The 22,609-nt window shown below is 46.1% G+C and overlaps 1 protein-coding gene across 5 annotated transcripts in view; it reads right to left on the reverse strand.

Annotated features, from left to right (window-relative positions):
- The window catches only part of DTNBP1 (dystrobrevin binding protein 1), a 234,886-nt gene that overhangs the window by 53,659 nt on the left and 158,618 nt on the right, over positions 1-22,609 (reverse strand). The gene's annotated exons all lie outside the window — the stretch shown is intronic.

Raw genomic sequence — 22,609 nt, forward strand, 5'->3', positions numbered from 1 at the left:
ACTGGAGTAGGGTTTCAATAGGTTGGCAGACATTTGGAATGCCTCATCCCCAACCACAACAAATGGCATCGCAGGGCCTTCGGTGTGGGGAAGAGGTCGTGGCTGTGGGAAATTAAAATTGTTCCCATATAATTTTTGGCCCATATCCGACTCTTTAAATGTGCGCGAGTCATTTGCACGGCCAAACGCACCAATGTCCACTGCGAGAAAACGGCAGTCCGCACCGGCAATTGCCATGAGCACAGTGGAAAAGTATTTTTTATAGTTGTAGAAAAGGGATCCACTTTTCCCTGGCTTGGTAATCCGAATGTACTTTCCATCCACCGCGCCAATACAGTTTGGAAACGAACACACTTGGTCAAATTTCTGTGCGTTATACTCCCAGATTTCGCTTGTAGGGACGGGTAAAAATTCCTCCCGGAGATTATCCCACAAAGCGCGGCATGTCTCAGCAATAATTCCGGAGAGAGTGGAGACTCCAATCCGGAACTGAAATTGAAGGGATCTCAAGGTCTCTCCGGTAGCCAGGAAACTGCCAAGAAGATAAAGAAATTACATTAAAGTACATTGTAATTTATAAAAGTACATTGACCATACCACCCCCAAATAAAAAAAAAAAAAAAAAGGGAAGAACATATTACAGTCATTCAAACAGCTACGTACCGTAGAGTCACCAGCAGCCGCTCCTCTGCGGAAATAGCTCTCCGGAGCTGCGTGTCCTGCCTGGTAATGGCTCCTTCCACCCGACGCAGAAGATAGCGGAAGCTCTCCTGAGACATCCTGGTGTATTCGAAATATTTCTCCAGGTTGTCATTCAGTTCGCCAAACAAGCTATGGTATGCTCCACGGCTCTCCCGGACTTCCAAGATAGGGTGTATCCAAAAGCGGCGACGACTCCATCTCCGTTTTTCCCTTTCCCTTTGATGAAAACAGGCGACAGCATAGGCATGAGCCAAGGCAAATTCCATCTCCATATCCATGTAGATACTGTCCAATGGACGCTCCATCATGAATACCAGCAAAATGGGAGGAATTCATCTCTGTCAGGGTTTATATACACAATTACATAAACACCAACCCTCTTCTAGCCATTGGTGGTCCTTATCTATTGTGTAGACACTTTTTTTTGTGGGTGGGATGAAGAATGACTCACTGCACAAAAAAACGCATGCGGCGCAAAACGCTGCGTTTTATTGTTGAAAACGCAACTGCTTTTCCCAAAAACGCAGCGTTTTGCACCGCATGTGTTGAACGCATGCGGCGCAAAACGCAGCGTTGTGCATGCGTTTTGCTGCGTTTTTGTTTGCGTTGTGCGTTGCGGCGCCGACGCTGCGGCGCACACCGCAAATGTGAACGTAGCCTTAATGAGAAAAAAAATGAACTTTTTTTAATTTACCAAATGGCTGCAATGAAACAGAGTAAAAAATTTAAGGGAGTCTGAATACTTTCCGTACCCACTGTACATACGAGGGCACAGAGGAAGTCAATGGATTCTCAGACAGACAAGACACATGTCACCTGGAGAGCACCTCAGGTTACAGAAGGATTTGGAACAGCAAGGAAATATAAAATTATGGCCAACCCCTTCATTACTACATATTAAAAAAAGTATTTGTCTGTTTATTATGCTAAACACCTCTATCATAAAGTGAATAGCTACCCAGCACAGATGGAATAATTCATTTAAAGTTACAGAACAGGAAATTCATGGCAAGCAGGAGGTTTAGGAAAGGGATGGGTATCAGCACGCAGTGAAGGAAAATAGCACATTGTTTTAATGGCAGAACGCATGCGGCTTACATTAAGTGCCGCTGGGAAAGTCAACACAAATCAAGCGAGATAAGCAGAGCAGGAATGACAGAGGAAGATGCAAAATAAATTCTGTGAAGTGAAAAAATAAGCCCCAAGTAACTTGACATTCTCCGATTTTAACACTCATTAAATAATAAGCAAAAATTGTGCCAAAGTGACGGTTTTCAGGATATCACTATTATTTTAATACTGTAAATGTTGGTATATGTAATATATTAGCTAACATAGAAAAAAATCAGAAAAAATACATACAATGAGATACGGCCTTCCCAAAACTCTGTCTGATGACAAATGCACACTTAGCAGGATGCAGCAGGCCTCCACTGATAAAGGCTAGGAGCGGCACAGGTGCAGACTACTTGATAAAAACAACCACCCCCACCCTCCAAACATTGCAGGGGTTGGCTGCCTAGTAGAAAAAATGCACATTGATATAACTCACATAGGACGCCAGTCACACTGATAAGTGTGGTGCACAGTGTCTGGTATGCAACCTATTAATGACGCTCCTTGTATTAACAGGCGGGCTGCCCAGCACTATAATATGCAGCACACAGTGACAGACGCCCCAGAAAAACCTAACCAACATAGAGGCCTGGCCACATCCTGCAAAAAAGGATATGATATAGTGCAAAAAAATGCATGCATATGATAAACACATACACTATATGTGTTTTTCTACTAGGCAGCCAACCCCTGCAATGTTTGGAGGGTGTGGGTGGTTGTTTTTATCAAGTAGTCTGCACCTGTGCAGCTCCTAGCCTTTATCAGTGAAGGCCTGCTGCATCCTGCTAAGTGTGCATTTGTCATCAGACAGGGTTTTGGGAAGGCCGTATATGTAATATATTACCAGCAACTAAGGACCTACAAGGGGAACTACTAAATTATATACATGTCCCATTAGATACCAGTATTTATTGAACAGCATTCATAAAGTGCTGTACAGTGGGTGAAATCATGGCCATTGAAATCCAATCTAATCTAAGATTACTCAATGGTCAGTTTCTCAGGAAGCCAATTAATTCTATTACTGCTTATGTACAAGCAGCTACATTATAGTATTCGGTAGAGCCTACACATTAGGCCCAAGCCTAAATGGAGAGAACTGCTTTGCAAAGCATAATACAATCCAAATGTTTTACTCATCTGCACCTTGAGAAGCGGTAATGCTCAAACGACTTGTGATTCACCATTAATATGTAAGCAGATTGGTTTTATCAGTTTTAAATGCTGCTGTTCCCCTGAATCTGACTGTTCTTTTTTGTTGCTGTTGTTCCTATGCATCTGTTTCTGAAATATGTCCCCTTCTTCCTTCTACATAAATCTAGTCCTGTTAGCTACTTAAAAAAGACTAGGTATACAAAGAGAGAAGTGCTCATGTCTCAGGAATGGAGAGTCGCAGGAACAAAATAAATACATAATGCCAGATTCAGAACAGCTGCATTCAAACCAAGTAGCAAAATTCTTATTTATGGCAAGAGACCGGTTGCCCTTAAATGTGCCCACATAGTGCCAACTGTGAAAATAGGAACAGATAATGACTGGAAGAATATGTCACTATAGAAGCAGATGAACAGTAGACAGATTGATCGGTTACAGTGTGCCATGGTAACGCAGCATTCTTTGTAAGGTGGAAGTATCTGTTGTTAGGAGTTCCCCGGTACATCAGACCAGGCAGTATCCATGACCACATATTACATCTCCGCTTATTTTATGTTCACGTTTTTACAACATACTAATCAATCATTGGCAGAGCAAACACCAGTCAGTCCTTGAAAGGACTCTGCTATAAGGGATGAAAAACAGAGCTTGTCAAGGACAGCCCCTCCATTCCTCCCAGGCTTCTGTATAACTACCCAACCACTGAACAAACCATGTTAGTGAAGAATAGATGTGCTTTATTCAGTTCAGCCAGCAACTGTACATCTAGGTCAATATTCTGCTGAAGCCAAAACTGCTCCAAGAGATGTGAATACGAGACATCTGGACCGTGCATCACACTATTACCTTAGTCTACGTTCACATTTGCGGTCTGCGCCGCAGCGTCACCGCATGCGTCATGCGCCCCTATATTTAACATGGGGGCGCATGGACATGCGTCGCACTTGCGTTTTGCGCCGCATGCGTCCCTGCGGCGCCCGCCTCCGGGCGCAGAGGACGCAGCAAGTTGCATTTTTGCTGCGTCCAAAATCAATGAAAAAAAGGACGCATGCGGCGCAAAACGCAGCGTTGTGCATGCGTTTTGCTGCGTTTTTGTTTGCGTTGTGCGTTGCGGCGCCGACGCTGCGGCGCACAACGCAAATGTGAACGTAGCCTTAGAGGGTGTCAGTCATTACTGCTAGTGTTAGACTGTAGAAACAAGGAAAACATAACAGGCAAAGAAACACACCCTCTAATCATGATGACAGAGAATATATAGGGGAAATAGCTAACGCCTGTCGATGGAGTAGTGTAAGACACACCAAATGCTAGAGAGCAAAAAGCACTAAAAGAATGGTGCAAAAGTCCACGATATAATATACAAAATCTTTATTAAATATACATATAGTAATACAAGGAATCAAAAAGTAGTGATGGGTTTAAAAACTGCAAACACAATATATGAACCGCATGGAGTCAGACAACGAGACCCACACCAACGGCCCAGTACAGTATATTAGGAACTACAGACCATGTAATAGCCTCTGCATGCTCCATCATAGTGCAAATACAGAGTAATAAAGCAGGAGACTGCAGGTGAAAATAGCCAAATGGTAAGTATCTATAATATCAGAGAGTAATCACCCAAATAAATACCATACCAGCAGAAGATGTGGGGGACGTGTCCACTCCAAACCCACCCCGACGCGCGTTTCGGAGTTGTCCTGCTATTTTCACCTGCAGTCTCCTGCTTTATTACTCCGTATTTGCACTATGATGGAGCACGCAGAGACTATTATATGGTCTGTAGTTCCTAATATACTGTACTGGGCCGTTGGTGTGGGTCTCGTTGTCTGACTCCATGCGGTTCATATATTGTGTTTGCCGTTTTTAAACCCATCACTACTTTTTGATTCCTTGTATTACTATATGTATATTTAATAAAGATTCTGTATATTATATCGTGGACTTTTGCACCATTCTTTTAGTGCTTTTTGCTCTCTAGTGTTGGACTGTGTAGATAGACAAATTCCTACATATTTTAACATAAAAGCCATCCAAAGTGAATAAAACCACTGATATGCAAATTGCCTCTTCTGAGAAAAAGAGGACTTAACTCTATAGCGCCACCTGTTGGAAGTAGCAATCCTACAAGTCACAATCAACCCTCTAAGGAGTCGTGCAATATGACTTAGGATAAAAGCCAAATCAGTATCTCAATTCGCAGACACGGTGTTTCGGGCTGTTGGCCCTCGTCAGTGCGAAGCATGAGAATTGATTTGGCTAGGTGAGAGGCTCTGGACTGGGGTCTAAGGGGTATCGTTTCTCCTTATGGAGAGTGACATACCATCTCTGGCTTGTCAAGGTAAGGAGGCTTATTTGCCGTACAATGCTCCTCTGGGAAATTAAATATGCAAATTGCCTCTTCTGAGAAAAAGAGGACTTAACTCTATAGCGCCACCTGTTGGAAGTAGCGATCCTACAAGTCACAATCAACCCTCTAACGAGTCGTGCAATAGAGGGTTGACTGTGACTTGTAGGATCACTACTTCCAACAGGTGGCACTATAGAGTTAAGTCCTCTTTTTCTCAGAAGAGGCAATTTGCATATTTAATTTCCCAGAGGAGCATTGTATGGCAAATAAGCCTCCTTACCTTGACAAGCCAGAGATGGTATGTCACTCTCCATAAGGAGAAACAATACGTATCCCTTAGACCCTAAAACCACTGAAACATCCGCAGAGGGGCAATTAGGATTCACTTTAAAAATCCATATTTTGTGTGCTTTTGTTGGCACCCACTAACTTCTGCATGCCCAAAATTCGATTAAATAACACCAGGCTCCACAATATATTGTACTATAATTTATACCAAAGGGTCTGGGCATATCCTTGGAGTCAGGTAGCACTGCTTCAGGAAATGTGATCCTGGCACCAACACTTTTGTTTCACAGACAGAGAAAATAAAGTGGGGTAATTGGCTTATGGACAGACGGCAGATTATATACGGTACTGTACAGTTCCCTATAGTCGGGCAGTGAGCGAGTGCAGCACCAACAGCTATCATCATGTGCATTACAAGGTCCCGACAGCTGAAGGGGCCATCTCAAGTCTCAGGAATATCTGGGCTTATCTTACACTTTAGGCTCAGTTCAGTTATGTGCATTTTCCATCTACAGTACCTTTCGAAAGTATTCGGCCCCCTGGAACTTTTCAACTTTTTCCCACATATCATGCTTCAAACATAAAGATACCAAATGTAAATTTTTCGGTGAAGAGTCAACAAGTGGAACACAATTGTGAAGTTGAATGAAAGTTATTGGTTACCGTATATACTCGAGTATAAGCCGAGATTTTCAGCCCATTTTTTGGGGCTGAAAGTCCCCCTCTCGGCTTATACTCGAGTCATACCCAGGGGTCGGCAGGGGAGCGGGGGCTGTCTAATTATACTCACTTGCTCCTGGCGCGGTCCCTGGCTTCCCCGGCACCCCAGCTTCTTCCTGTACTGAGCGGTCACATGGTACCGCTCATTACAGTAATGAATATGCTGCTCCACCGCCCATAGGGGTGGAGCCGCATATTCATTACTGTAATGAGCGGTAACGGTGACCACTCAGTACAGGATGAAGCTGCGGCGTCGGGGAAGCAGGGACTGCACAGCGCCAGGAGCAGGTGAGTATAACAAGGAGGGGAGCGCTGGGCTGCGCGATATTCACCTGCTCCTCGTTCCGGCGCCGCTCCGTCTTCAGCGTCTTCTGCAGTGACGCTCAGTCCAGAGGGCGCGATGACGTGGTTAGTGCACGCCCTCTGCCTGAACGTCAGTGCAGAAGACGCTGAAGACGGAGCGGCGCTGGAATGAGGAGCAGGTGAATATTGAAAGAGCCGGGGGCCTGAGCAACGGAGAGGTGAGTATGTGATTTTTTTTTTTTTTATCGCAGCAACAGCAAATGGGGCAAGTGTCTGTATGGAGCATCTTATGGGGCCATAATGTTTGTGCAGCACTATATGGGGCAAGTGTCTGTATGGGGCCATAACGTTTGTGCAGCACTATATGGGGCAAGTGTCTGTATGGGGCCATAACGTTTGTGCAGCATTGTATGGGGCAAGTGTCTGTATGGGGCCATAATGTTTGTGCAGCACTCTATGGGGCAAGTGTCTGTATGGGGCCATAATGTTTGTGCAGCACTATATGGGGCAAGTGTCTGTATGGGGCCATAATGTTTGTGCAGCACTCTATGGGGCAAGTGTCTGTATGGGGCCATAACGTTTGTGCAGCACTATATGGGGCAAGTGTCTGTATGGGGCCATAATCAACGTCTGTGCAGCATTATATGGGGCAAGTGTCTGTATGGGGCCATAACGTTTGTGCAGCATTATATGGGGCAAGTGTCTGTATGGGGCCATAACGATTGTGCAGCACTATATGGGGCCAATGTATGTATGGGGCCATAATCAACGTTTGTGCAGCACTATATGGGGCAAGTGTTTATATGGGGCCATAATCAAAGTTTGTGCAGCATTATATGGGGCAAGTGTCTGTATGGAGCATCTTATGGGGCCATAACATTTGTGCAGCACTATATGGGGCAAATATCTTTATGGAGCATCTTATGGGCCATAATTAACGTTTGTGGAGCATTATATGGGGCAAATGTCTGCATGGAGCATCTTATGGGGTCATAATCAAGGTTTGTGCAGCACTATATGATGCAGATATCTTTATGGAGCATCTTATGGGGCCATTATTAACCTTTATGCAGGATTATATGGGGCCTTTTTTAATATGGAGCATCTTATGGGGCCCATCATGAACTGTATGGAGCATTATATGGGGCCCCTGTTTCAATATGGATATTCAAAAACACTTAACCTACTGATGTCTCAATTAATTTTACTTTTACCCTTCGCCATGACAGCACCCACTGGAGAGATAGGGATCCGCCCCAAGGAACAGGAAACCTACAGAGACATAAAAGGGGGCGGTCCCCCTCTCCTCCTCAGTTTAGGTTTTCTGTTCCCAGGGGACAGGATCTCTGAAGACTACAGAAGATCTTACCTGGGCTAGGAGCATCCGCCTGTGCGGTTTCTGCGGGAACGGCAGGGGATGCAGTCCAGATGCAGCGTCGGGGGAGATTCCGTTAGACAGCTCCCCCCTCGTCTGGCCGGCATGTGGGATGGCTGAGTCCGGGGGAGACGCCGCCGATTCCACAAGAGCAACGCTGCAGAGGTGCGGCCTTGAAGAGGCTCCAGACGCGGACCACCAGGTAAAGGGTCCGGGATCTGCGGCACAGCTGCAGCGGCAGCCGGTACACCGCTCCATAGCGCAGGCCGGGATAATGGCGGCCGCACATGCGTGGAGCGGTGTAAAAATCCCCAGAATGACCCGGAGGTAGAGGAGCACTTCCGGGTCACTCACACAGCGGTGGGGGAAAGCGCGGTTTCGCGCATGCGCAGTACACCGCTGTGAAAGAAAAAAAAAAAAAAAAAGTTTACTGACCGGATCTTGGCCTATAAAAAGGGGGAAGTTGCAAACGCACAGGCGATGCAACATGTCGTCCCCAGGCAAGACTGTGGACCCAGCAGGTGAGCCAGCCAACAGAAGGTCCTCAGATGCCAGCCACAGGAGTGAGACCAAGGATTCAAGATCCAGAAAGTCGCAGCCTCCTATTTCGGTACCGTACAGCTTCACTGGGTGAGTGTAATTTCCCCTCTGCCTATAAAGCTGACACCCTTTTCCACAAATGTCTTCTTCTCCCAGGCCAAAAAGAGACAAATCTAAGCACAAGCAATGTGCGTTATGTGACGAGCCTCTCCCAGATTCCCACCCCAAAAAACTCTGCAATCAGTGTATGGCGGAAACAATGCAGAGCCCATCTATGTCGGTCACAGATATACGGGCCATAATTAGAGAGGAATTACAGGCCATCTCACAAGCCAGTACCCCCCCTAAAAAATCCGGGAAAGAAAAGGCTATATCCAGCTCTGAGTCCGAGGAGGAAGGCGTTATCCACTCAGACTCCTCACAGGCGTCATCCTCTTCCTCAACACATTCCGACATTGAGGGTCGAGCTTGTTTTCCCCTTGATGGGGTGGACAACCTAGTAAAGTCCATCAGGAATACTATAGGTTGTGAGGATACAAAAGACGACCAAACTGCACAAGACATCATGTTTGCAGGGTTGGCGGAGAGGAAGAGAAGAGCATTCCCAGTAATTCCTGCGGTTAAGGCACTGATAAAGAGGGAGTGGGAGAAACAGGACCAGAGAGGTTTTCTCCCGTCAGCCTCCAAAAGGAAGTACCCCTTTAATGATGAGGAGTTAATTTCATGGACTAAAATCCCTAAGGTGGACGCTGCAGTCGCCTCCACCTCAAAACAGTCAGCTCTACCAGTCGAGGATGCGGGCCTACTTTCTGATCCTCTAGATCGGAAGGCAGAATCGTCACTGAAACGATCATGGGAGGCTTCCACGGGCATATTTAAGCCATCAATTGCCAGCACGTGCACAGCTAGATCCATGCTTGTTTGGATTGATCAGCTGGATCAACAGATCGAACAGGGGGTCTCCAGACAAAAATTGCGGGATGCGATACCACTAATTAGAGGTGCAGCAGCATTCATGGCCGATGCTTCAGCTGACTCTCTTCGCCTTGCAGCAAGATCAGCCGGTCTAATTAATAATGCCAGACGTGTGTTATGGATGAAGAGCTGGAAGGGGGATACGCAGTCAAAGGCTAAGATCTGCGCTATTCCGTGTGAGGGTGAGTTTTTGTTTGGGAAAGCATTAGACGAGATCCTCAAAAAAGCAAAAGAGAGGAAAAAAGCCTTCCCTGACCCCTCAATTCCTTTCTATAGGAAGACCTTTAGGAAGAGGCCGTTCGGGAAAAGAACACAAAATGAAAGATCGTCACGATGGGCCACAAGAGAGGGAAAACAGGGTGGCACTATGTTCAAAGGCCCCCCCTTCCGTAGAGACAATAAATTCTGAAACACCAGACACCCCAGTAGGGGGTAGGTTAAAATTTTTCTTTCCCCAATGGCGAAAAATCACGTCAAGTTCCTGGGTGCTAAATATTATTAAGGAAGGAATGAAAATAGAATTCCTCCAAATTCCCCATGATTCCTTTATTTTAACAACTCTTTCCTCACCAGTGCAACAGAAGGCCCTTGAACTGGAAATTAGAAGCCTTATAGTTAAAAATGTTTTAGTTAGGGTGCCAAAGGGACAAGAGGGTAAAGGGTTCTACTCTCCGTTATTTTTAATCCCTAAACCCAATGGTTCATTTCGAACAATTATAAATCTTAAAAAACTCAATACGTTTATTAAAAATTATACGTTTAAAATGGAGTCTATTAGATCGGCCATTAAACTCCTTTTCCCAAATTGTAGAATGGGCGGCATTGATTTAAAAGATGCCTACTACCATCTCCCTATCCATAGTAGGTATCAAAAATACTTAAGAGTGGCAGTAACTCTTGAGGGGGAGATTCATCATTTCCAGTATACAGCCATGCCCTTCGGTCTCTCCACGGCACCCAGGATCTTCACGAAGGTAATGTTAGAAGTAATGGCCTACCTTCGCCAGAGAGACACATTAATCATTCCCTACTTAGATGATTTTTTAGTTGTAGGAAATTCGTCCCTTCAATGTGCGGAACGATTAGCTGACACTGTCTCGTCCTTAGAAAGCCTGGGCTGGATCGTCAACTGTAAAAAATCCAGACTCATCCCACTTTCTCTTCAGACATTTTTGGGGTTTAATCTAGATTCCATAAAACAAAAATGTCTACTTCCCCAAGAAAAAATATCTCTTATAAAGGGTAAAGTAGTGGCGGCCATTCACAAACCTCAAATGTCCCTGAGAGCAGGAATGTCCTTGCTAGGATCCCTCTCCTCCTGTACTCCAGCCGTTCAGTGGGCACAACTTCATACCCGAACATTACAACATCAGATACTTCGGGAACAGAGAAAATTTCTGGGGCACCTTGAATCGAAAATAACTTTATCCGAGAATGTCTTATCCTCCTTAGAATGGTGGCTAGATAAAGACAACCTAGCGGGGGGTGTCCCTTGGGTAATATCACCATCCCACACGATAACTACGGACGCTAGCACCCACGGGTGGGGCGCACACATGGGAGATAGATTCTGCCAGGGAACCTGGGATAAGAATGAGGATTTATATTCATCAAACCTGAAAGAATTGAATGCGGTAAACTATGCACTGCGTCAATTTCTCCCACAGCTACGAGGAAGCCACGTCAGAATCTGTTCAGACAACACTACGACAGTGGCGTATTTAAACAAACAAGGCGGCACAAGATCAGACGCTCTAATGTCTTCCGCAAACAGTACCTTAATCCTGGCCGAAAAGCATCTGTTGTCCCTCTCGGCAGTCCACATCAAAGGAGAGGACAATCAACAAGCGGACTTTCTAAGTCGACACACTCTTCATCAAGGAGAATGGTGTCTCAATCCTCACATTTTTCACAAGATAACATTGTTATGGGGCAAACCCCAAATAGACCTGTTCGCTACAAAACAAAACAAACAAGTCCAGAAATTCGCATCTCGGTCCCGTGCAGATCACCCGGACATTCTAGATGCCCTTCAAACACCATGGCAATTCAAGCTAGCGTATGCTTTCCCTCCGATAATTCTGCTTCCACAAGTAATACGGAAAATCAGGGAAGAGCAGGCCAGGATAATACTGATAGCGCCATTCTGGCCCAAGAGACCATGGTTCTCGTGCCTGCGGTCAATGTCGGTGACGGATCCTTGGGTCCTTCCCTCAATCCCAAACCTTCTCTCTCAGGGACCTTTCTTCCACCCTCAGGTGGACAGCCTCCACCTGACGGCCTGGAATTTGAAAGGCAGATATTAAATTCCAGGGGGTTTTCAAAAGGCCTAATTGATACACTCCTGCTTAGCAGGAAACCATCTACAACAAAAATTTACACCAAAGTATGGAAGAAGTTTCTTCAGTTCCATACTAGTTCAAACCCCTCTGAAGTCCCAATAAAATCTATACTAGAATTTCTACAGAAAGGGAAAGAGTTAGGTCTGTCAGTTAACACACTAAAGGTCCAGGTGTCCGCTCTCGGTGCCCTCTATGGCCATAATATTGCTGGTAATAAATGGGTATCCCGCTTCATCACGGCCTGTGAACGAGTTACTCCTGTCCACATACCTAGGGTAGCTCCTTGGGATCTAAATCTAGTCTTAGACTCTCTAACAGAATCTCCGTTTGAGCCTATAGACACAGCATCTTTGAAACACTTGTCGTTAAAAACAGCCTTCTTAGTAGCCTTAACATCGGCTAGAAGAGTCAGCGACATTCAGGCCTTGTCGATAGATCAACCTTACCTTCTCACATTTCATGACAGACTAATCTTAAAACCGGACCCCTTATACCTTCCTAAGGTAGCAGGGAAGTTCCACAGGTCACAAGAGATACATCTTCCTACCTTCTTTAAAGACCCCTCTATTCCTGAAGAACAAAAATTTCATACTCTAGACGTCAGGAGAGTAGTTTTGCAATATATTGAAAAAACTAGTAGTTGGATACAGAGTAGGGATCTGTTCATATCCTTCCAGGGCAAAAAGAAAGGATATGGAGTCACAAGAGCAACATTATCCAGGTGGATAAGAGACGCTATCCGGTTGGCCTATTCCATGAAAAATGAAGAACCTCCGGAGGGTATCAAAGCACATTCCACCAGAGCCATGGCTTCTTCCTGGGCCGAAAAAGGGAACGTGCCAATCGAGGATATATGTAAGGCTGCAACTTGGTTGGCTCCTTCCACTTTCTATAATCACTACAGGCTTGACCTGTCTTCCGACTCTGACCTACACTTTGGCAGGACTATCCTCAGCACGGTGGTCCCCCCCTAGGTGTTGGTCTCTGGAAATCTCTCCAGTGGGTGCTGTCATGGCGAAGGGTAAATAGCCGGATTACTTACGGTAATGCTCTTTTAATGAGTCCATGACAGCACCCAGTCACATCCCTCCCTAATAAAAGCCAATGTAATTACTTCTATGAAGTTTATATTCTGATGATACATTGTGATGGTTGACTAACACTGGCGGTCCTCCGGGTACTCTGAAATTAAACTGAGGAGGAGAGGGGGACCGCCCCCTTTTATGTCTCTGTAGGTTTCCTGTTCCTTGGGGCGGATCCCTATCTCTCCAGTGGGTGCTGTCATGGACTCATTAAAAGAGCATTACCGTAAGTAATCCGGCTATTTATTGGTATCTATTTTTACTTTTGACATTTACCGGTAGCTGCTGCATTTCCCACCCTAGGCTTATACTCGAGTCATTACGTTTTCCCAGTTTTATGTGGCAAAATTAGGGGGGGCGGCTTATACTCGGGTCGGCTTATACTCGAGTATATACGGTATTTTAAATTTTTGTGGAAATTCCAAGACTGAAAAGTGGGGCATGCAATATTATTCGGCCACTTTTAACTTAATACTTTATTGTGCCACCTTTTGTTGCAATTACAGCTGTAAGTCGCTTGGGGTATGTCTCTATCAGTTTTGTACATCGAGAGACTGAAATTCTAGCCCATTCTTCCTTGGCAAACAGCTCGAGCTCAGTGAGGTTTGATGGAGATCGATTGTGAACAGCAGTTTTCAGCTCTTTCCACAGATTCTCGATTGGATTGAGGTCTGGACTTTGACATGGCCATTCTAACACCTGGATACGTTTATTTGTGAACCATTCCATTGTAGATTTTGCTTTATGTTTGGGATCATTGTCTTGTTGGAAGACAAATCTCCGTTCCAGTCTCAGGTCTTTTGCAGACTCCAACAGGTTTTCTTCAAGAATGGTCCTGTATTTGGCTCCATCCATCTTCCCATCAATTTTAACCATTTTCCCTGTCCCTGCTGAAGAAAAGCAGGCCCAAACCATGATGCTGCCACCACGTTTGACAGTGGTGATGGTGTGTTCAGGGTGATGAGCTGTGTTGTCTTTACGCTAAACATATCGTTTGGCATTGTTACCAAAAAGTTCGATTTTGGTTTCATCTGACCAGAGCACCTTCTTCCACATGTTTGGTGTATCTCCCAGGTGGCTTGTTGCAAACTTTAAACAACACTTTTTATGGATATCTTTGAGAAATGGCTTTCTTCTTGCCACTCTTCCATAAAGGCCAGATTTGTGCAGTGTATGACTGGATTGTCCCACCTCAGCTGTAGATCTCTGCAGTTCATCCAGAGTGATCATGGGCCTCTTGGCTGCATCTCTGATACTCCTTCCATTTCAATATGATCGCTTGCACAGTGCTCCTTGGGATGTGTAAAGTTTTGGAAATCATTTTGTATCCAAATCCGGCTTTAAACTTCTCCACAACAGTATCACGGACCTGCCTGTTGTGTTCCTTGGTCTTCATGATGCTCTTTGTGCTTCAAACAGGACCCTGAGACTATCACAGAGCAGGTGCATTTATACAGAGACTTGATTACACACAAGTGGATTATATTTATCATCATTAGGCATTTAGGACAACATTGGATCATTCAGAGATCCACAATGAACTTCTGGAGTGAGTTTGCTGTACTGAAAGTAAAGGGGCCGAATAATATTGCACGCCCCACTTTTCAGTTTTTGAATTTCCACAAAAATTTAAAATAACCAATAAATTTTGTACAACTTCACAATTGTGTTCCACTTGTTATTGATTCTTCACCAAAAATTTATATTTGGTATCTTTATGTTTGAAGAATGATATGTGGGAATACTTTCGCAAGGCACTATATGAGCAAGACAGACTGTACATGGACACCACATGCTCAAAAATATATGCAACTTAGATGTACATGTCCACATGGACACAGTTCAGGTGAGGATAACAAAAATACTCAAGCTACTTACCAGGTAGCGGTGTTTTTCAGGAGTCCATGACAGCACTAACGAGAGAGGGGATCCGCCCTTCAGGGACAGGAAACCTACAGAGATAAAAGGGCGGCACCTCTCTCCCGCATCAGTTGGATTACAGAGCATGAGAGGACCTCCATTGATTAGTAACACATAAATATCTTAACACATTTCACCTTGTGACTAAATTTTGTAGAAAATTAACCTACATGAGAATATACTTATCGTGAAGAAAACCATACCAGTAGAAAGGGAGGGAATATAGGAGTGCTGTCATGGACTCCTGAAAAACACCGCTACCTGGTAAGTAGCTTGAGTATTTATTCAGTCGTCATGACAGCACTAACGAGAGAATTACAGAGAAAAGAGTATTAGGGTGGGATTACTGCTTCCAGCACCCTTCTACCAAATGTGAGATCATTGGAGCTACCAAGATCTAATCTATAATGATCCAAGAAAGTAGACGGAGATGACCATGTGGCCGCCTTACATATGTCCTCAATTGACACCTCCGATCTCTCTGCCCAGGAAGATGCCATGGCACGAGTGGAATGAGCCTTTACGCCTTCCGGGACTTCTAGGCCACCTGCTGAATAAGCCAGAGAAATTGCCTCCCTAATCCATCTACTCAAGGTGTTTTTGGACACTCTAAACCCTTTTTTGACTCCCTGATAGGATATAAACAGGGAATTGTCTTTTTTCCAGGGATCTGTTAAAGAAATATATTTAAGAAGGCCTCTTTTGACATCTAATGTATGGAGTTTGAGTTCCTTTGGGTTTTTAGGATTAGGACAAAAGGTAGGGAGATTTATCTCCTGGAGTCTGTGGAACCTAGATGCTACTTTTGGGAGATAGAGGGGATCCGTTCTTAATACTACTCTATCTTCTCTAATCTGCATATATGGAGTTAGTCTAGAGAGGGCCTGCAAATCACTAACTCTCCTAGCAGACGTAAGAGCAATCAAAAGAGCAGTTTTTAAGGACAGGATCTTTATAGATGCAGATTCTAAAGGCTCAAAGGGGGGTTCCGTTAACGCTGAGAGGACTAAGTTTAGGTCCCACGGGGCTAATTTATTCTTAACGATGGGTCTTGATCTAGCGGCCGCTTTAATAAACCGAGCAATCCAATAATTTTTAGCTAACCCACAATTATACAGTGCCCCCAAGGCTGAAACTTGGACTCTGAGGGTGCTTGTAGCTAGCCCCATTTCGAGACCTTTCTGCAGGAACTCCAAGATCTTTGGAATACTAGCTTTCTGACTGATAACCGATCCTGAGACTGAAAGGAATTTTCTCCAGATTCTTACATAAATATTTGTAGTGGAGTTTTTTCTGCTTTTTAATAGGGTATTAATAAGTCCCTCAGAAAATCCCTTTTTTCTTAATAATGACCCTTCAAATCCCACGCCGTCAGATGTAAACTGGCCACTCGTGGATGGAAGATCGGACCCTGTGAGAGGAGGTCTGGGAGTTCTGGGAGAATCCATGGTTGAGAAATGGACATTTTCCTCAACCAAGGAAACCACGGCCTCTTGGGCCAGAATGGCGCTATCAGAATCACATGAGCTCTGTCCTCCCGAATCTTTCTGAGGACTATCGGGATCAAGTTCAACGGGGGAAAGGCATAGGCTGTTTCGAAGTGCCAAGGAATCAGGAGAGCGTCCACCGCCACCGGATTGTCTCTGGGATTTAGGGAACAAAATCGACGACATTTTTTGTTTTCTTTGTTGGCGAAGAGGTCTATTTGTGGGTATCCCCAACGATGGGTGATCTGATCGAAGATGGTCTGATTGAGCACCCACTCTCCTTGCCCGAGCTTTCTGCGACTTAGAAAGTCGGCTACAACGTTGTGCTTCCCCTTTATGTGCAGTGATGTTAGTGACCGTAGATGATTCTCGGCTATCTGTAAGATACGACCCGATACCTCCATTAAGGATCTGGATCGGGTTCCCCCTTGGTGGTTAACGTAAGCTACCGTTACCTGATTGTCTGAGAATATTCTGACGTGATGGTCCTGTAAGGATATAAGGAAATATCTCAGAGCTCGTTCTACGGCCAACAACTCTTTGAGGTTAGATGACAAACTCTGTTCGGAGGGTGACCAAACCCCCTGGACCCACATCTCGCCCATATGCGCCCCCCATCCCGTGGGGCTAGCGTCTGTGGTTAATACTCGTGATATGTGGTTTATCCAGGGTACCCCCTTACGAAGGTTTGGAGCGTGTAACCACCAACGTAAGGACTGAATAGTGGCAATTGACAAGGAAAGAAAACTGTCCAAGTGACCTTCTAACCGACGAGTGTTGTACAGAACCTCCCACTGTAGGACCCTGGTGTGGTACTGGGCCCATCGTACTGCCGGGATGCACGACGTGAGTGAGCCTAACAGTGACATTGCTCCCCTCAATGTTATAACTGGATTAGCAATCACTCCAAGAATCTGTCGTTGGATCTTTTCCAACTTAACGTCAGGTAGACGGCATTCTTGTAACCTTGAGTCCAATATGAGACCCAAGAATTCTTGAATCTCTAGAGGCTGCAACCGTGACTTTTTAAAATTGATTATCCACCCCAACCTTTGCAAGGCTGCGATTACTTTGTGTAGTTGGGACGTGCAGTGTGATTCGGAGTTTCCTATTATTAATAGGTCATCGAGATATGGAACTATGAGAATATCCTGCTCATGAAGATGCGCCATAACCTCCACCATTATTTTAGTGAATACCCGAGGGGCCACCGCAACACCAAAGGGGAGTGCCCTGTATTGGAAGTGTCTTATTGATTCTCCTAAGAGGACTGCAACTCTTAGATAACACTGGTGATCTACGTGTATGGGGACGTGATAATACGCGTCTTTCAGATCCAAGACGACCATAAAGCACCCGCCAAACAATAACTTTATTGCAGACTTGACCGATTCCATTTTAAATGACGGGATCCACAAAAAACTATTTAGGCCTTTCAGGTTTATAATTGTGCGAAAAGTGTTATCTGGCTTCTTAATCAAGAAGAGGGGAGAATAGAATCCTTTACCCCTCTGTATTTCAGGAACCTCCACCAAAACGCCTTTCTGTTGGAGTTCCTGGACCTCACTCTCTAACGCCAGCTGTTCTGTGGAGGAAGAACGCAATGGTGTTACCAGAAACCTGTCGTCAGGAGTGAATCGAAAGTCAAACTTTAAACCAGACTCCACAATGTTCAAGACCCACGGGCTATTGGATATAGTACGCCATGCCGGATAGAAGGCTAGAAGCCTGCCTCCTACCCGGTCCGCCAGTCATTGTGGCTTCCTGTTGTCTCTAAAGGAGCTAAACATGTAGCCTCTACCTTTCTTTTTGTTGGCATCATATCTGGATCTTTCTCTATTTGGTCTTGTTCGATCAAACCACCTCCTATTAGTGCCTCTTCTGTAAGAAGACCTACCGAGGTAGGGAAACCGTTTCTTACTGTCTCCCGCTTTTTCTAATAATTCGTCCAGAACCGGACCGAATAGGTGTTCTCCCACACACGGGATGTTGCACAATTTGGATCTGGCCTGCATGTCTCCTTGCCAACATTTCAGCCAGATTGCTCTACGGGCTGAATTAGAGAGCGCGGCCGACCTAGCCGCCAATTTAACTGAGTCCGCTGAAGCGTCAGCAAGGTAAGCCGCAGCGCCCTGAATCATAGAGAGGGAGGATAATATTTCATCTCTCGGCGTTTTGTCCTTCAGCTGACTCTCCAGGCTATCCAACCACACCATCATAGACCGTGCCGTGCAGGTGGCAGCGATTGATGGTCTGAGAGCCCCTGCTGAAGTTTCCCAGGCTCCTTTGAGAAACACATCTGCCCTCCTGTCCAGTGGATCCTTTAAAGTACCAAGATCCTCAAACGGTAGAGAGGACTTTTTTGAAGCCTTGGCAACAGCCGCATCAAGCTTCGGGGCTTTATCCCACGTGGCCGAAGCAGACTCCTCGAACGGATACTTCCGTTTGAAGGATGGAGGAAGAGAACCTTTTCTTTCCGGTTTTTTCCATTCTCTGGAAATTAGGGCGCTAACTTTCTCCACTACCGGAAAGCATCGGCGGGATTTACGGTCCAGACCTCGGAACATGACATCCTGCATGGATCTCTCTGGTGTCGTCTGCTCAATCCCAATTGTATTATTTACCGCTTTAACTAGGCGGTCTATGCGGTCAAAAGAAAAACAAGAATGTTCGTATTCAGAACCTGAGGAGGATACTGACGAGAGAGAGACTTCCGACTTCAGATCTCCTAAGTCACTATCCTCATGTGAACTTGGGGATCCAGGGTCTGTTATTTTAGACCCCCTATGAGATTGAGATCTTGTAGAGCTTCTAATCTCCTGTCTAACAATCTGTCTTAGACTAGAAGCGAAATCTGGTGTTTCTTCCGCTATTAGACGCTGGATACACGGACCACATAGTCTCTTAACGTATTCGTCAGGGAGAGGAATACCACATTCTGCACATTCCTTGTGCTTGGATTTAGAGGACCGCTTTTTTCCCTGATGTAAAAAGAGGGAATAAGGAGGGACACCAATCACTAAGTGAACTTTCACGATGATCACTTACCCCTACAGTGTCCAAATGGTACCGAAGATTGCGGGGGGACCCTCTCCACCGAAACAATATCCATCCGGCTCGAGGACTTTCCGGCTTTATCAGATTGATCAGCTTTACCTCCAGGACGACTACTGCCACTAGAACGTCGCTGGGTGTTCGCTGCATGGGGCTTCTCCAGGGTTAAACACTGCTGCGCAGAAGGCAACTGGTCCTGCTCCTGAGACTCCATTGTAACAATGGACATGAAGCATGAAGCAGCCATCATTGAATTCTTAAATAGCCGGCCCCCTAAAGGTACCTCCCCCTGATGGGGGACAGCCGGCCAATTCCGGTGAACTGCCTGGTACAATCTGGTGTGTGGGAGGCCCCTCCCCTTCCAAGACCCCCGCCAATGGCACCACGATCCTCGTCCGGAAGCAGCGCCGCCCGAAATATCCGAAAAATCCCCGCACGCCGACTATACAAAAGAGACCGACGGGCGCCGCCATGTTTCCCCCAGCGCGACGCACTGCGCATGCGCCGAGCGTCATTGCCTGCTGCCGAATTAAGCCCCGCCCCCCTATGCGCGTCACCTCCGGTGCGACGCTTCCTGGACGCTGGAAGCAGCGCTCGTGCTGCTTAGGATGCCGGTGAAGAGGGAACGCTCCAGCGCAGTGCCGGCAGTAAGAGTACCGCTGCCGCGCTGTGTGTGTTGTTTAGACGCCGATGAGAGGGGACGCTCCAGTGTAGTGCCGGCCGTAAGAGTACCGCTGCTGCGATGTGGGTACCGTTTAGAACGCCGGTGAGAGGGGACGCCAGGGAATGGAGGGCCTCCCACAGTATACTCACGCGTACCTGGCGATGGGACACCCCTGGAGACAGCACTCCCCCTGAAGGCTGCTCCTGCCGTGCTGTTGCCTACCCCCACAGCCCTCTGTGGTGCGGCACTTCCAGCGTCGCGATCAACACCGGGGAAGGGGCCATCCCGCCTCCAGGATCGGTGAGTCGGACCTGGGTCAAAATTTCTTCGCCTTTCTTCCAAAGGCCTCTGCAGGGTCCCCTGTCAGGGACAGGAAACCAACTGATGCGGGAGAGAGGTGCCGCCCTTTTATCTCTGTAGGTTTCCTGTCCCTGAAGGGCGGATCCCCTCTCTCGTTAGTGCTGTCATGACGACTGAATAAAAAAAGGTGGACTACTATAGTCGGATGGGACTAGCCCATTGATTTCATTGTGTGGTATCCATTATTCATAAATCCTTTGCAAAAAATGACAGTTCTTTTTTGGCAAATGTAAAAAGCAGCTGTCATACTAATGTAAAAAAGACATGTGAACAACATATGGACATGATTTTAGTGCATTTGCAACTCCATACATAAGAAAGATCTTTTTAAAGGGAAGGTGCCACCAGTTTTCTTGTATTTTTTTGTGTGTGAAATTAAGCTTAAAATAGTAAAGAAAATGTACTAATGCAGTGTTTGCACTGTTTGCAAACATTTCTATATGAAAAATATTATATATTTTCTTACAAATATATATATTTACCACTAGGGGGAGCATTTTCCGTTTTAGACCTCAAGCAGCTATAGTAAGACTTACCAGCTTTACTGTTAGCTGAAAAATTGGGGCAGTAACTGCTGACATCACCATTTCCCTCCCCTTTTGGGTGGTCTAATATCCCTGGGGCAGAATGAAGAGCAGCATCACAGGGCAGCGCCATTTTGTGTGTGACTGCCCTGTGATCTGCTGTCACCAGCAGTTACTGCATCAGAAACACAGCTTGTATACAGAGGAGCAGAACACAGTGGGCTCAGCAGCATGGTGGACTGAAGGAAGATTGAAGTGGTGTGTGTGTTAGTGATGTGTCGTTCGTGAAGGAGCCAATACAAAGAGCCGGCTCCCTGCTGTGAATGAAAGGAGTCTGCTCTGCAGCGTGAGTGAGCCGAGTCTTTTTTTTTCTCTCTTTCTTGTCTGGGCCTGGCAGCTTCTCAGATTCAGCCAGTGAAGTGTGACTGTGACTCATGTGGGAGGAGCAGACAGCAGAGAGGTAGAGTGGAGTCTGTGGACCGTAGATAAATGCATGGGAGTTACCATGTGACCCAAATAAAGGGGCAATATTACACTGGCTTGAGTGGCTTCCTCCCTGGTATGTGACTGTGTAGGAGGAATGACAAATTGTATCATCATCATCATCATCATCAATGACCTGTGAGTTACCTTTTGTCCCAAATAAAGATACACTTTACTGTGGCCTCATCCATGGCATATATACATATATGGTACTAGATGGTGGCCCGATTCTAACGCATCGGGTATTCTAGAATATGCATGTCCACGTAGTATATTGCCCAGTCACGTAGTATATTGCCCAGCCCACGTAGTATATTGCCCAGCCACGTAGTTTATTGCCCAGTCACGTAGTATATTGCCCAGTCACATAGTATATTGCCCAGTCACATAGTATATTGCCCAGCCACATAGTATATTGCCCAGCCACGTAGTATATTGCCCAGCCACGTAGTATATTGCCCAGCCACGTAGTATATTGCCCAGCCACGTAGTATATTGCCCAGTCACGTAGTATATTGCCCAGTCACATAGTATATTGCCCAGTCACATAGTATATTGCCCAGTCACATAGTATATTGCCCAGCCACATAGTATATTGCCCAGACACGTATGTAACAGGTTAAAAAAGAGTTAAAATAAAAAATAAACATATACTCACCTTCCGAGGGAGCCCTTGTAGTCCTGTCGCCTGTGTGCGGTGCACGCGGCAGCTTCCTGTCCCAGGGTTGGATGCGCGCAGGACCTGTGATGACGTCGCGGTCACATACCGTGACATCATGGAAGGTCCTTCTCGCATACCATCCTTGGCACTGGAGCCTGCCGCTTCCACTGCATAGGCAGCATCAATAGTAAAAAGTTGGGGACACACAGGGTTAATAGCAGCGGTTACGGAGTGCGTTAAACACGGCATAACGCGGTCCGTTACCGCCGGCATTAACCCTATGTGAGCGCTGACTGGAGGGGAGTATGAAGCGGGCACTGACTGCGGGGAGGAAGGAGCGGCCATTTTTCCGCCGGACTGTGCCGGTCGTTGATTGGTCGTGGCTGTCTGTGCGGGACCGTGGGTGGTCTGTACGGCCTGCCGGGGGGTCTGTACGGCCTGCCGGGGGGTCTGTACAGCCTCTGCGGGGGGTCTGTACGGCCTGCCGGGGGTCTTTGTGTCTGTG

The sequence above is a fragment of the Ranitomeya variabilis genome, chromosome 6 (genome assembly GCF_051348905.1).
Source record: "Ranitomeya variabilis isolate aRanVar5 chromosome 6, aRanVar5.hap1, whole genome shotgun sequence".
Lineage (NCBI taxonomy): Eukaryota > Metazoa > Chordata > Amphibia > Anura > Dendrobatidae > Ranitomeya > Ranitomeya variabilis.